The sequence below is a fragment of the Agelaius tricolor genome, unplaced genomic scaffold, assembly GCF_023055355.1.
Source record: "Agelaius tricolor isolate 1412-34295 unplaced genomic scaffold, bAgeTri1.0.p SCAF_1, whole genome shotgun sequence".
Lineage (NCBI taxonomy): Eukaryota > Metazoa > Chordata > Aves > Passeriformes > Icteridae > Agelaius > Agelaius tricolor.
This window is the reverse complement of record NW_027269261.1, coordinates 79672239-79684467: the sequence shown is the minus strand read 5'-3', so window position 1 is coordinate 79684467 and position 12229 is coordinate 79672239.

Genomic DNA, 12229 nt, shown 5'->3' with positions numbered 1-12229 from the left:
TCTATAGATGTGGCACAATTATTTTAACATTTCAAAGACCAGTAAATACCAGACAGAAGTGTAGTCACTGTAATTGGAAAGAAGGTTCTGCTAGAAATTTAAGTATTTAAGAGTTCCTACACAAATCACCAGTTTTGCAGCGGTAACCCACCATACATCTGGAAACAGGCATTATAATTTACAGCCACTTGTCTGGAGGTTCCCCTGGGGAACAGCCAGGGCTAGGATGAGTTCACATGCCTAGAAGAAAGATCATATATATTCCAACAGGAAGAATGAAGAGACCCAAATTACCTCTGCAAGAGATCTTTGATGACTGCATGTGACTGAAAGGGTCACAGCATGATTCTCTGGACAACTGCTCAAGTAATGTCACCCACTTTTGTAGATAAACAGTGACATTTGGGGAAGGGGAAAACAAGAAGCAGAATCATTTTCAAGAATCATTTTTCTAAGCTTGCAAATTTCATTTTAAAATATAATAATAGCTATTTGTCTTTAAAAGAAGAGAAGGGGCAAGAGATAGGGGGAAAAAAAGAAAATTGAAAAATGTTTTTTCATCTAATCATTCACTGGAATAGTTTAAGGTTCCTCACTACTGATTGGTTAAAATAAGTTTAATACAGGCATAATGTACAGTCAATTTTTTTTACATATAATACATTCTCCAAGAGTCACAGCATTTATCCCCAGAAGGAGATTTAACTAAAAGAAAACAACAGATTTCTTAGAATTCATGTCAGAGAATTATAGATATTCCTCCAAATGATTTTCCTTTGCTTTCTTTGCCATAAGAAATGTGGTATTTTTGATCTTTTAGACTTAGAAGTTGTCAGCAATTACAATTCTCCTTGTGTTGTCTGAAAGAGGTGAAATAAAGGGCAGGGATTAAAACCTGATAGACTTAATTAAAATGTTTCCAGAATCATGCTCAGAGAGATGAGTTCCTCTCAGAAAAAAAAAAATTAATCTTTAATGCTATGACATTTCCATCCTTCTTTTTTGAATACACTGTTCAATCCATTAATATTTCCACTGAAACCTTTCCATGAAATAAGCATAGTTCACTAGAGTTACACTTGTATAGTCTGTGAATACAATACCAGATAATAAGGCTCATGTAGTTTTATCTTCATAGTTCCACAAAAGATAATAATAATGTCTAATGATTTCATCACCTCTTCACCAACTAATTATTTCATTTCTACAGCTGGAAAGTACACAATAGGAACCATGCTCACCCACAAAGGAAATGGAAAAGTGGACAGAAAGAAGTAGAAGGGTGCTCTGTGCCTGCCATCCCTGTACCTTTCTGCTGCATTGTGATGAGATCCTGAGGCAGAGCAACCAACCCTCTCCCTCAAATTGGGATTTAATTCCTTTAACAATAGTCAGGTTTCACTGATGCCCTTTACATCCAGCCTAGGAAGAGTCTCAGGACAGAGGATTGGCATAATCAAGAGAGACACCTGGGCTCTCAGTCTGAAAGATGTCTGCCCAAAATAATGGCTTACAAAGTGCATATTAAAGCACTAACTGTGCACCTGTGAAGTGTTATCTTCTGCATTACCCTGGACCTATTTCCACTGCTGCAAGATGCTGTTTCTCTCAGATAAAAGCAATATAGTAAATGTCAGGATCAGTGGCACTGGGCTGATTGGGTGAGATGCTGTTCTGTAATCTAGAGAGTTCCACATTTTCTCTCCATCCAGATTTCTAAAGCTGTCTTACTTCAGAGAGTGTCTATATCATATTTTAGAATGAGAGCCCCAGAGGGCATCATTCAGCCAATACAAAATTCCATCAAATCACTTGGGGTAGAACCTTTTGTTGACTTTGCTGACATCTCGTTTTATTTAGCAATCAACTTTTTTGATAGAAACAGATGAATAAAGCTTTACTTAAACTTGTTTTCTAGAAGTGCTAAGGTTTTTACAGGAATTATATCTCTTCCTTTTTTTAAAGATCAGCCTTTATACTGTACAGCTGTTTTCAGCTGCAACACCTGAAACCAGTAAATAAAGCAGATTTCCATAACCTGTCGTGGTTCCAATGAACCTAGAGAGAAATTATATTTCACACAAATAAAAAATTTGGTGAATAGGCTTTAGATGTACATATTTTACACAACTGAGTTGTGCATTTGAATCATTGTGTGATTAAAGCAATAAGAAGCCATAGGAACTTGTGAGGAGAATGTCATCTGCCTCTCTGTTTGCTAATCATGGTTCCTGGGTTTACCACAAGCTTCAGTAGAAGGGAGACAAGGTTTCCACGGGCACTTCTGCTGACCCTTGGCAAAACCCTGGCCAGCCCTGCATCACCCTGGACCCCCAGCTCCTCTCCCCTGAGGAGCAGCCTGCCCTTACTGCTCCAAGACAGCCAGAAACAGGGAAGAGAAAACTTTCACCTCCAGGAATCTGTTTATCACAACTATTTGCTAGACATTACTCCACCTTTTTTTTTCCAGCTTCCCCTAGACATTCATCTGAAATCCATTAATCCAGTGGTCTCAAAGGCAGACTCATTGCAGTCTTTGTCCTTGAGAGCTGGAGAGGTTTTCTTTCAAATATAGTTGAGGCAAGTACAGCTGACTTCTCTCCCTGAACCTTGCAATCCCAGACATAAGACTGAGACAATTGAAATAGAAATTTTTTAAAAAGAGAAAAGAGGTAAAAATAAATCAAAATTATGGTCTGCCAGGCTGCAGATCCACTCTGAGAGGTGTTGGATGCCTCAGGTACTTTTTCCTCAGGCTCACATGCAGCTCTGTGGCAAACACATCATAGTTTCTACAGATTTTTGCAATACAGAACCATGTCTGCTTGTTTATTCCCCAGCAGGCCTCTGGGGGTTTTAAAGGACTTTAAAACATTAATAAAGCAAGTGATGATAAGCAGCAATAACCCACTTGTAGTGTACTGGATTTTAAAATCCAGGCCTAAAGTATCAATTTAGCCACTACATTTCAAAACAACAACAACAAAAAATTTCAAATAGAATAGTTTTACTTGAGAATGTTTGTCTCCAAGGTCCACAAACCCTCTTGGGCTTTTGAATCTTTTACAGCTTCTCCTATAATATATTATTGTGCAGAGAGGTCTTGATTTAGTCCCTTTCACGTGTATGCATATCTAGAATTATTTTAAAGTAAGGATAGAATGGGAGAAACTGATGACAGCATTGTTGTGACCGTGTACAAATTTGTAAGATGATAGAGCCAAAAGAAAGTTTACTTTTCTTTTGTATTAGACAGAAGATACTGACATCATTTGTGGGTAAAATAACTTCCAAAGAAATGATCAGTTTGTTATATATGTTGGCAATTACCTTTAGATCATTTTATCAATTTCAGTTCACTTGTTGGTCCATCTCCAATGCTCTTCCTTGCAGAAATATGGTGCTGGAAGGAAAAATTTGTTATGGGACAATGCAGGGGTTTGTTCTAATAGTTACTATGGAAATACACAGAAAGGGAGCTTTTAGCAGACACATTATGGAAGGTTAAGCTAACACAAGAGGGAACTGAGTGACTTCTGACACACTTAATTATTTTTTGGATTATATTAGACAGTGGCACCATATGGGGGACACCAGGAAATTATTAACTGCAGCCATAAAGGCAAGGGAATCAGAGCAAATGCAGTTTTGCACAGTAGGCTGAAGTCTCTAGGTACTCTGCACTCACTTCAATGTGTTAATGCCACTGAATACTTCCAATCTCCCTGCTAAGCCCCAGAGACTGATGGAGCAGTGAGGGGCCAGTCCCTCAGCCCAGCAGGATGCCCACCCTCCCTCTGCTGCCTCAGAGCTGGGGAAATGAGAGTGGGGACACAGGTTCCACCTGAGCAGCACTGCTGAGCCACTCATCAGCCTGTCAAACCCCCCTCACCTTGGCCCACCAGGGAATGACCTTTTGGGAAGAAAGTATAATTTGTGTGAGAGATCTGCCACCCCAAACAACACCTGGGTCTTGCATTTCTGCAGGAAAAGCTTATTGCCATGACTGGGGGGTTACTTGTCTTTTTTTTTCAGTGCCTGCCTGGTCTCAGAATGACATTTTAAGGCACAGCTGCTGTTTCAGACACTCTACAGGGCCAATTCATCTGCCTCAGATCAGAAATATTTACTGATCATGTCATGTCCATATTTAACACAATTCATGTGAAAGAAGCTCGCACCAATTCCTTGTTATTGGCAATGCTGACATGGTATCCCAAATGTTCTAGCATCAGGTGACCCAGCAGATGTGGAGGGACACACTGCTGCTGGGTTTCCCCAAACCCACTCCCCTGGCTACTCAGGAGGTTCTCTCCCCACAGGTAGGAGCCCTCAGCCTGTTTAACAGGGGGAATAAAGGTGTAATGGTTTTTTGGAATCCTGGATGCTGAGAATTTTAAGCTTTCTGCGCTGAAAGGCACAGACCCACAACGTAATACTATATTTGACCTGAGGCCATGGAGAAGGCTTCCAAAATTGATTGATAGCACTGGGATTATGGGTGTGTAGTTGATTAGAAGTGTGTAATATCACACAAATTAGTGGTGGAAAACTTAGAGTTTAAAGTTTTAGAATATAGTGATGCATATGGGGAAAGATGGAGGTTTTAGGTCAGTGTCTGGTTGTTGTTCTTTACTTTCTTCACCTTCTTCCTCCTTCTTCATGTGTTTGGGTGGTATTTTGTAATTGGGCAGAAAAGTCTGCAGTGCGGACTTTGAGCGATTAGTTATTGGGTTAAAAGTGACAATAATTTAGGTGTCACTTCTCATTTGGATAGTTTAGCCTTAAAAGACCTTGTAATGAAAGATAGTGAGCCATTTTGTAGTTTGTTAGTAGAATGGTGTAGAACTCACGACTTGTAATATAGATAAGAAATGAAAACTTCTAAGCCTGAATGCGAAATACCATCTCAAGTGCCTTCAGTCCTGACCTTGACAGAAGCAGGAAAAAGAAGCCAAGAACCAGCAATGGTTGAAGACAGATTATCTTAGGAGTAGACATGAGCATCTGAGGATGATTGAGGGAATAAAAATTTAAGACCCAATCTAATGTATGGAATTACGTACACTTGAATTATATTCCATCATCACCTAACTAAATGCAAAGTATATCTTTGGGATAAAATATGTATTTTTGTAGTTAATTAAAATAAAGGTGCTAGCAGTGAAACCTTGAAAGAATAAAATTTACCCTTAAAATTTATGTCTTGAGAGAATAAAATTTACCCATTATACAATTTAATAAAACACATCAAGTTTCTTTCTTCAAAGATTCACTGTGATATTTCTGAGACAGGGTCTCATATTTCAGTAGAGATGAGGTTCAATGTCATTCCTAAATAAAAGCATTACCATACAGTGTGGGAGACCATTCTTGTGAAAGCTTTGCAACTCTGTCCCCATTCAAGGAACTGATCACATTGAAATCTTGGTCTTCAGCTTATGTGTGTCCAGTCTTTGGGCTGGACCACTGCCCTCTTCACTGGGAACAGCTGTTCCTTGCTGTCTGATGTGTGACAGATTCCAAAGTTTTATTTTATATATGCTTTGAAACTACTAAATTAGGATTAGCCAAAACATGGTAGAAGTTTCTGTCTTCAGAAGTTGGAGACATTTGGAGAGTGTTTGCAAGCTGGACATGGCAGCTGCTAGTGTAGTTCAAATCTTAATGCAGAGGGTCTCAAAAAATCATTTTCAACTTTGTGAGGTAATGAGTAAAAATTAATATGATAAGAAATTGTATAATCTTTGCATGAAAGTTGTATGAATATTAACTGTATAAGACATAATTTATAATGGCTCATTATTTAATATTTATTTGCATGACTGCAGCTAATTAATCCCAAGCTGTTTTATCTTTGTTGAACTAACATCAGTCTTTCTTTGAAAAAATAATTACAGTAGTATCTCTCTCCTTAAGTAGCACTGCTGAACATAAGGAGATCAGTAATGTTTGCCAAGCTCTAGGATCTATTGCACTTTTAAGAAAGCTAATTTTTCTTGGTTTTGTCTGCCGGGAGAAAAATTTTGTTCTTCATGAAGCTCAGCAGTGGTCCCAAAGAGGAATACACAGCACAATGGACATTTGTTTTGATTCTAATCCTGCACTAGTAAATTATAAGTTAATTTGACCCTTGATCTGCTCACTTTTCTAAAAATTATAAATGTAGTTAATACAAGAAAGGCAATTTTGTACTTTATTTGTCCATTATGTTGCAGCTTCATAAAGGGAAAGCCTGCATGTTTAGTCCCTGTAGTCACTCTTTTGTCTATGAAGTGAAAATAAACAAAATATCATGGGACAGGCAAAATGCTTAATTGGTAGTTCAGTTCTTCTCTTATATTTCTGACATTAGCCACATCTGAGAGAATAACAATTGCTGAAAGACTGCTGCCTTCTGCAACTGGAGTCAAATGTATTCACATGAAATATTAATTTCAGTATTTCCTTACACGCTTATTTGAAAATGTGCAGAAATGTACACATGCTGAAGATACAAAATCCTCCCTGTTTGTGAAGGTAATACCATTTGCCTTCTGGGCAAAGTGGATGCCATATTTATAAATAAAGATGGAGAAAGCAAGATGCCCATGCATCTGGGGAAAAGAAAAGCCAAAAAATATTTAAAAGAAATTTCTGGTTTTAGATTCTGCATTTGTTTTGTGCTGGGAGTGTGCTTGAAAAAAAGATAGTCCTGCACGCAGAGAGAATGTGAATGAGTGCAAAAGAAGCACCTAAGAATTTCCCAGCCCCAAAGCCCTCCAGACCAACTCCATCACACATTCATAAGGTCAGGGAGGTCAGAGCATGGGAAAGGTGTGCTGGTGATCCAGAGCTGCTCAGAGTGGTACAAAGAGAAATAAGTGGCACTAGGAAGGGCCTTAGGAAAATGATTGCCAAGGGCGTAAGATGCCAGATGAATTGTGATAGAGATGAATGTAAAAAAATGCACAAGATGGCAAACTATTCACACATAAAGTTCTGCTTCTGAACAAACCAGAACCCCTCAGGACTGAGGCCTTGGGAAACAGCACCTCTTTCCTTATAAGCTCAGTCTTTGGTGGAAGCCAAAAATGCAAGGAAAATGAAATTATATAGAGGTAAAAAATTCCATAAGAGAGATCCCTGTTACTGAACAGGCAGAGGAAATCCATTGGTCTGAAACAACAGACATCCACTGTTGGATGTAGGCTGAGGCAAGGGGAAGAAATGTCACACAGATTTCTCCTGCTATTACAGTTCCTCGGGTATCTACTTACGGACACTTTCGGGCTGGGTGGATATTTGCTCTGAACCAGTAAGACATTTTTCATGTTTTTATGGGACACAGGAGGGCTGCATTAAATTCCAGCTCATTCACAGAGGCCAAGTCCTGTGCCTGGTTACTTAATCTTAACCTTGAATAAATTTTCCCAGACATCTGAGTGAACATAAAGTTTGTGACCTTTCATAAGGAGACTCACGCACCTATGAAAATTATTCCCACTGGTTTTCAGTGAACTTTGCAGAAGGCAGGAATATTGTGAGCTTTTAAAACCAGGAGTCTTTGTCCTTTTATTCAGCTTGAGAGGCAGTCAACACACATGGATGCCAGAAAGCAATTACAACAGTAATTATTTGCATTTCAGCACCAAAATTATTAGCCTTACTGTGAAAATTCAATCTAGTTAAAAGCTGGCTTCTGTTCCAAGTGCCAAGACTGAATTGCTCTGTCCTTCCTTGAGCTCTACCCAATGAGCAGCATGGTTTGGGAAGGTTACTCAGCAGGGTACAGAGCAGTTTTATTCAAATGCATATAATGAGAGGGTGTGAGAGAAATGGTTGAGTCAGACACAGATTGCTGTTTGTCACTGCCTAGGTGGGATTAAGCAAGTGACCTTATGATGAAAGCTCAGTATTAGAGAGTTATTCATGAAAGCTGTTTGGTACTACAATAACTAAATGAAGATTTAACTGTTGTAGTATAAAGAACTACTTGCCCCTCTTTGCTCAACGGTGCACTTACACACGATTAGCCCCATTTCAGCTGTCAGCCCCTGCCTAAGTCATACTGTGGGTGTACCCACATGGATGGACTTCAGAGCCAAGTGACAGCTTCTTCCCAGCCCTGTTTCTGGCCTAGTCTCCTTCTGCTTCAGGATGGAGCACCTGGAAGGATCCTGGTCCTGGTCCATTGCTTGCCAAGTCAAGGGCTGTCAGACCCCCATTATCTGCTCCTGTGGGACTGGGTGAGGGAAAGGTTTGCACTGACTCATGCTCAGCTCCTGGCTTGGCTGTCTCCCTGGAGCAGCTGGCTCTTGCTGTCCCTGAGGGGAGACCACCCTGTCAGCAGAGTCAGTGGTAATGGGTAATGCAGGCATCTTCACAACAGGCCTGCTTGAGTGTTGGTTGGGTGGATGTTGCAGTTGAATGAGTCTTCAATAGGAGAATTATTATTGTCATGGCCCTCTGTGACAGTTCCTATGCTAGAATGGTCCTAAATGGAAAAAGAACTTTATCCAGTGATTCCCTCTTACATTCAAAGTTGTGGTTGCTATATAACATATAAGAAAGAAGGATGTTCTTCTGTCTCAAAGGCTGAAGAGTGTGATGAATTTCTTGTTCTTTTCTAGTAGCTTACAATAGCCACCTTCGGTGCTAAAACTCACAGTTTTACCTTTGCTTTCAACTTTGAGGCAGTAGATCTCTGCATAACCTGCAAAAAGGTAGGTAGGGTTACTGCAACTCAAAGCTTCTCCTATTTACATGTGATTGATCTGACTGTGCATACTTGACACAGCTTCCATTTATTAAGATCTGTAAATACAAAAGAGCAAACACAAAATAGGAAAACAACTTTATTTCTCTTTTGGTCACATTGCTGTTTCCAATTCCCTCAGGTTCTCAGTTTCCCAATGTCTTGTTGAATTTACTGTGCTCTAGTATTCATCTTTCTATGTAAGAATCAATGGGGCTACTTAGAGTTAAAGGAATTTAAAAGGTCAGAGATGTCTGAGAAATCCTGCAGGAAATATACAGTTTCCAGTATCTTCTGTGTAGGATTTCAAAGCAATTTTCCTTTGGGAATGATACTTACCTTCCTACTTCAGTCTAAATTCTTCCATTCACCAAATATTAAGGCTGGTTTAAAAGTTCTTTTCTTCTGAGTTCTTCAAATGAAGATGAGAAAGGAACTCAACCAGAGAGTTTGATCCCTTTATTTTGCTGTTTCACTTGGCCTAATAAGACATTAAAAGTCGACATTATCTGTACCTACAGGCATTGCTACCCTGCATCCTTTGGCCATTACAATGACAATCTTATTATCACTTAGCATTAACTGAGATGTTCTGTTGGAACTTTCAAGCTGCCACACCTGACAGCCAATAATGCCCAGGGCATTTGTGAAAGATTACATACATGTTGTAAAGGGAGTCTATAAGAAACTGTGAGTTATTCCATTCCAAACAGCTAGAGTATAATATTTTAGAACACCACCACCATCACCATCACCCTCTACCATGAAGAAAATAAACTCTCAGGAAATACTAAATGAATAAAGAAATCTGGTCTGATTTTGTATCTGGTCTTGCTTCAAGCAGAGGCCTGGACTAGAGACCTCCTGGGGTCCTTTCTGACCTGAATGATCCTATGGTGAAAGTGAATCTCTCCCAAGTCCAAAAGAAATCACTGTGCAAGGCAGATCCTTAGTGGGTCTTTTCTTCTGGAGGCAACCATTGCATCTTCTGAAAATCCAAACCTTGTGTGAAACATTTTGTCACTGTAAAATTGGTCATTCATTTTCTGATTTTCACATTCTTGAAGCAATCCAGATGAGAGTTGTACAGAATACAAAGGAAGAGCAGAAAGAAAAGAGAAAGAAAGGAATATTAAAAGAAGCTAAATAATATTTTTATTACTCTCCATAACACCTAAAGTCTCCTTACTGCCCAAATGACCCAGTATTTTTGACATCTGGGGAATTCTTTAGTACCTTTATGATTTTAAGAAAGAGACAAAGATGCTACAAGTTAGGCAAATGCACTTGTATTGCTTGTGAGATGAACATCATGTATTCTTAGAAAGAAAGGGCTGATGGGCTTTTTGAACTGTGGATCATGAACTGCTTTTACCTTTGTGATTCAGCCTTGTCTGAACCCTTTAAGTCAGTCTCTACTGGAGTCTTCCCTAGAAAGTGGTTATCTTAGGCCACCTATTTCAAGGTTTCTTGTCTCTTCCTTTGGATATAAAGGGAAGAAATAGAGAGGGAGACAGTAGCTTAGAAAATGGTCTAAGTGTCAAATTTTAAATTGTTGCTATGTCACATGCTATCTCTGAGAACAGGATGTAATAATCTAGAAAATATGAGTTTGGCAAGATCCATGTATAATGAATATTTTATACAGTGAACACTGCTTTCAGTGCATAATTTAGATAGTTTGAAAGAAGTCTTGCATCTGTTGTGATATCTCCACCTCCAGAAAAACCCAGAATGCTTCATTCATAGCACCCAATGGGCTCCTGCCTGGGATCATTAAAAAGCTTTAAAAAAGAAGATGAGAAAACTCCAGTGCAAAGAACAAAAGAGAAAGGAAGAAACCTGAAGCTTTCAGGCACAAACAAATGTACAACATGGCAAGTTGAAAGCAATTCTCCTGTCTCGCTTCATGACACTGATTTCCACTGGAGGAAGTCCAGAAGAGAGCTTAGCAAAGCAGGCAATTCCAGCTAAACAAAAGCACAGGCGGGTAACTAAAAAACTCACCAGGGACACCAAGCCCAAAAGAGAGAAGGCTTTTTGTTCCCAACCATGGGAAACACTAAAAAACAAACACAAAACAAAACAAAAAACAAACCCAAAAAACCCAACACAAAAAACAGCAGCAACAACTAAATCCCACCCCAAACTATATTTAGTTCTTTTGATTAGTGATTTTGTTTAGTAATTGGGAATGTAAACCTTTCTGCTAACACAATAAGATTTCATTTGTCTAATAAAGACAGTTGATTCTTCTTAGGGGAATTTGCTAATTTGACAGACCACACAAGCAGCATTATGGGCTTGGCAGACACATTCTTTGATTATCTGTAATTCTCTTCAAAATTCAGAGGAAGAGTGTATTTTTCATCAATGAGCAAGGATTATCTTAGAGGCTGGTAAGATTGCTAGCCCACCAGCACAGAGAGGTTAATATTGGTGGTTAATATACCTAACACGCAGCAACAATTCAACTGACAGGGTAATCCCATATTGTGGAAGATGAACCTTGCTGTGCAGGTTGAAAACAGGAATTACTTTTCTTTAGAGAAGTGAAAGAAACCATACAGACTGCAGAAGGATGAGCAATTGCAGCAGCCCTAGGAAAGAAATGTTATCTCTTGAAAAATGTATAGAATCCCAGTTTGCAGGCTTTCTGTTATATTACATTCTTAAGCAAGAGAATAAATATTAGAACACTTATTTGAAAAAAACCCAAAACATAGAAAGCTACTATTTTCCATTGTACAGGGTGGGGAGCATGCAGAGAGGTATCATCCAAGGACACTTCCCCAAATACTCTTTCTCTAAATACAGCTTTTAATAGTCACCTGAAAAGTGAGGGCTCTGCTCACAGGTTTCTCATGCCTCCAAGTAGGGAGTCCTCTTTGGACCACCAAAGAGATTGACCATTGCCCTTTTTAACACTCCAATATCATGCCATAAGGATCTGCCTCATTTTTCCAGCTGAAGTGTACTGAAAATGGAATAACCTTGTCTCAGCTCCACAAAAGAGACTGTTGTCACGCTCGAAGCTGCTCAGCACCTCCATTTACCTGTTCTTTCCTTCCCTGTTAAACAGCCCTCTGGCAGTGAAGCAAGGCTTCCAATTTGTCTGTCCCTCCTCCTGCCCAACCCACAGCGTAAACATGGGCAAGGCTGTGTCTTTGGCTGGGCACCATTCTCCTTCCTCCTCTCCCTAACTCAATAAAAATCCTATTCATGAAGTCTCCTAATATCTCTGTGAGGTCTCAAGTCTAGAACTGATGAAAAATACTTCACAGATGCAATGGGGTCACTGCAGCATTTTGCATCTTCCTGCTGCCTCCCAAGGTAGTAGCAAAGAAGTGCTGTAAATTCCTGGCCATTCTGTCAGTTGATCAAAGACAGAGATCATTTTGGAGTGGGGTGTAAAACCTTATGAAGAATTTGGCTAAACGTGCCCAGCTCAGACAACCATTTGTTGTGTGCTCAGATCATCAATGTGTGGAT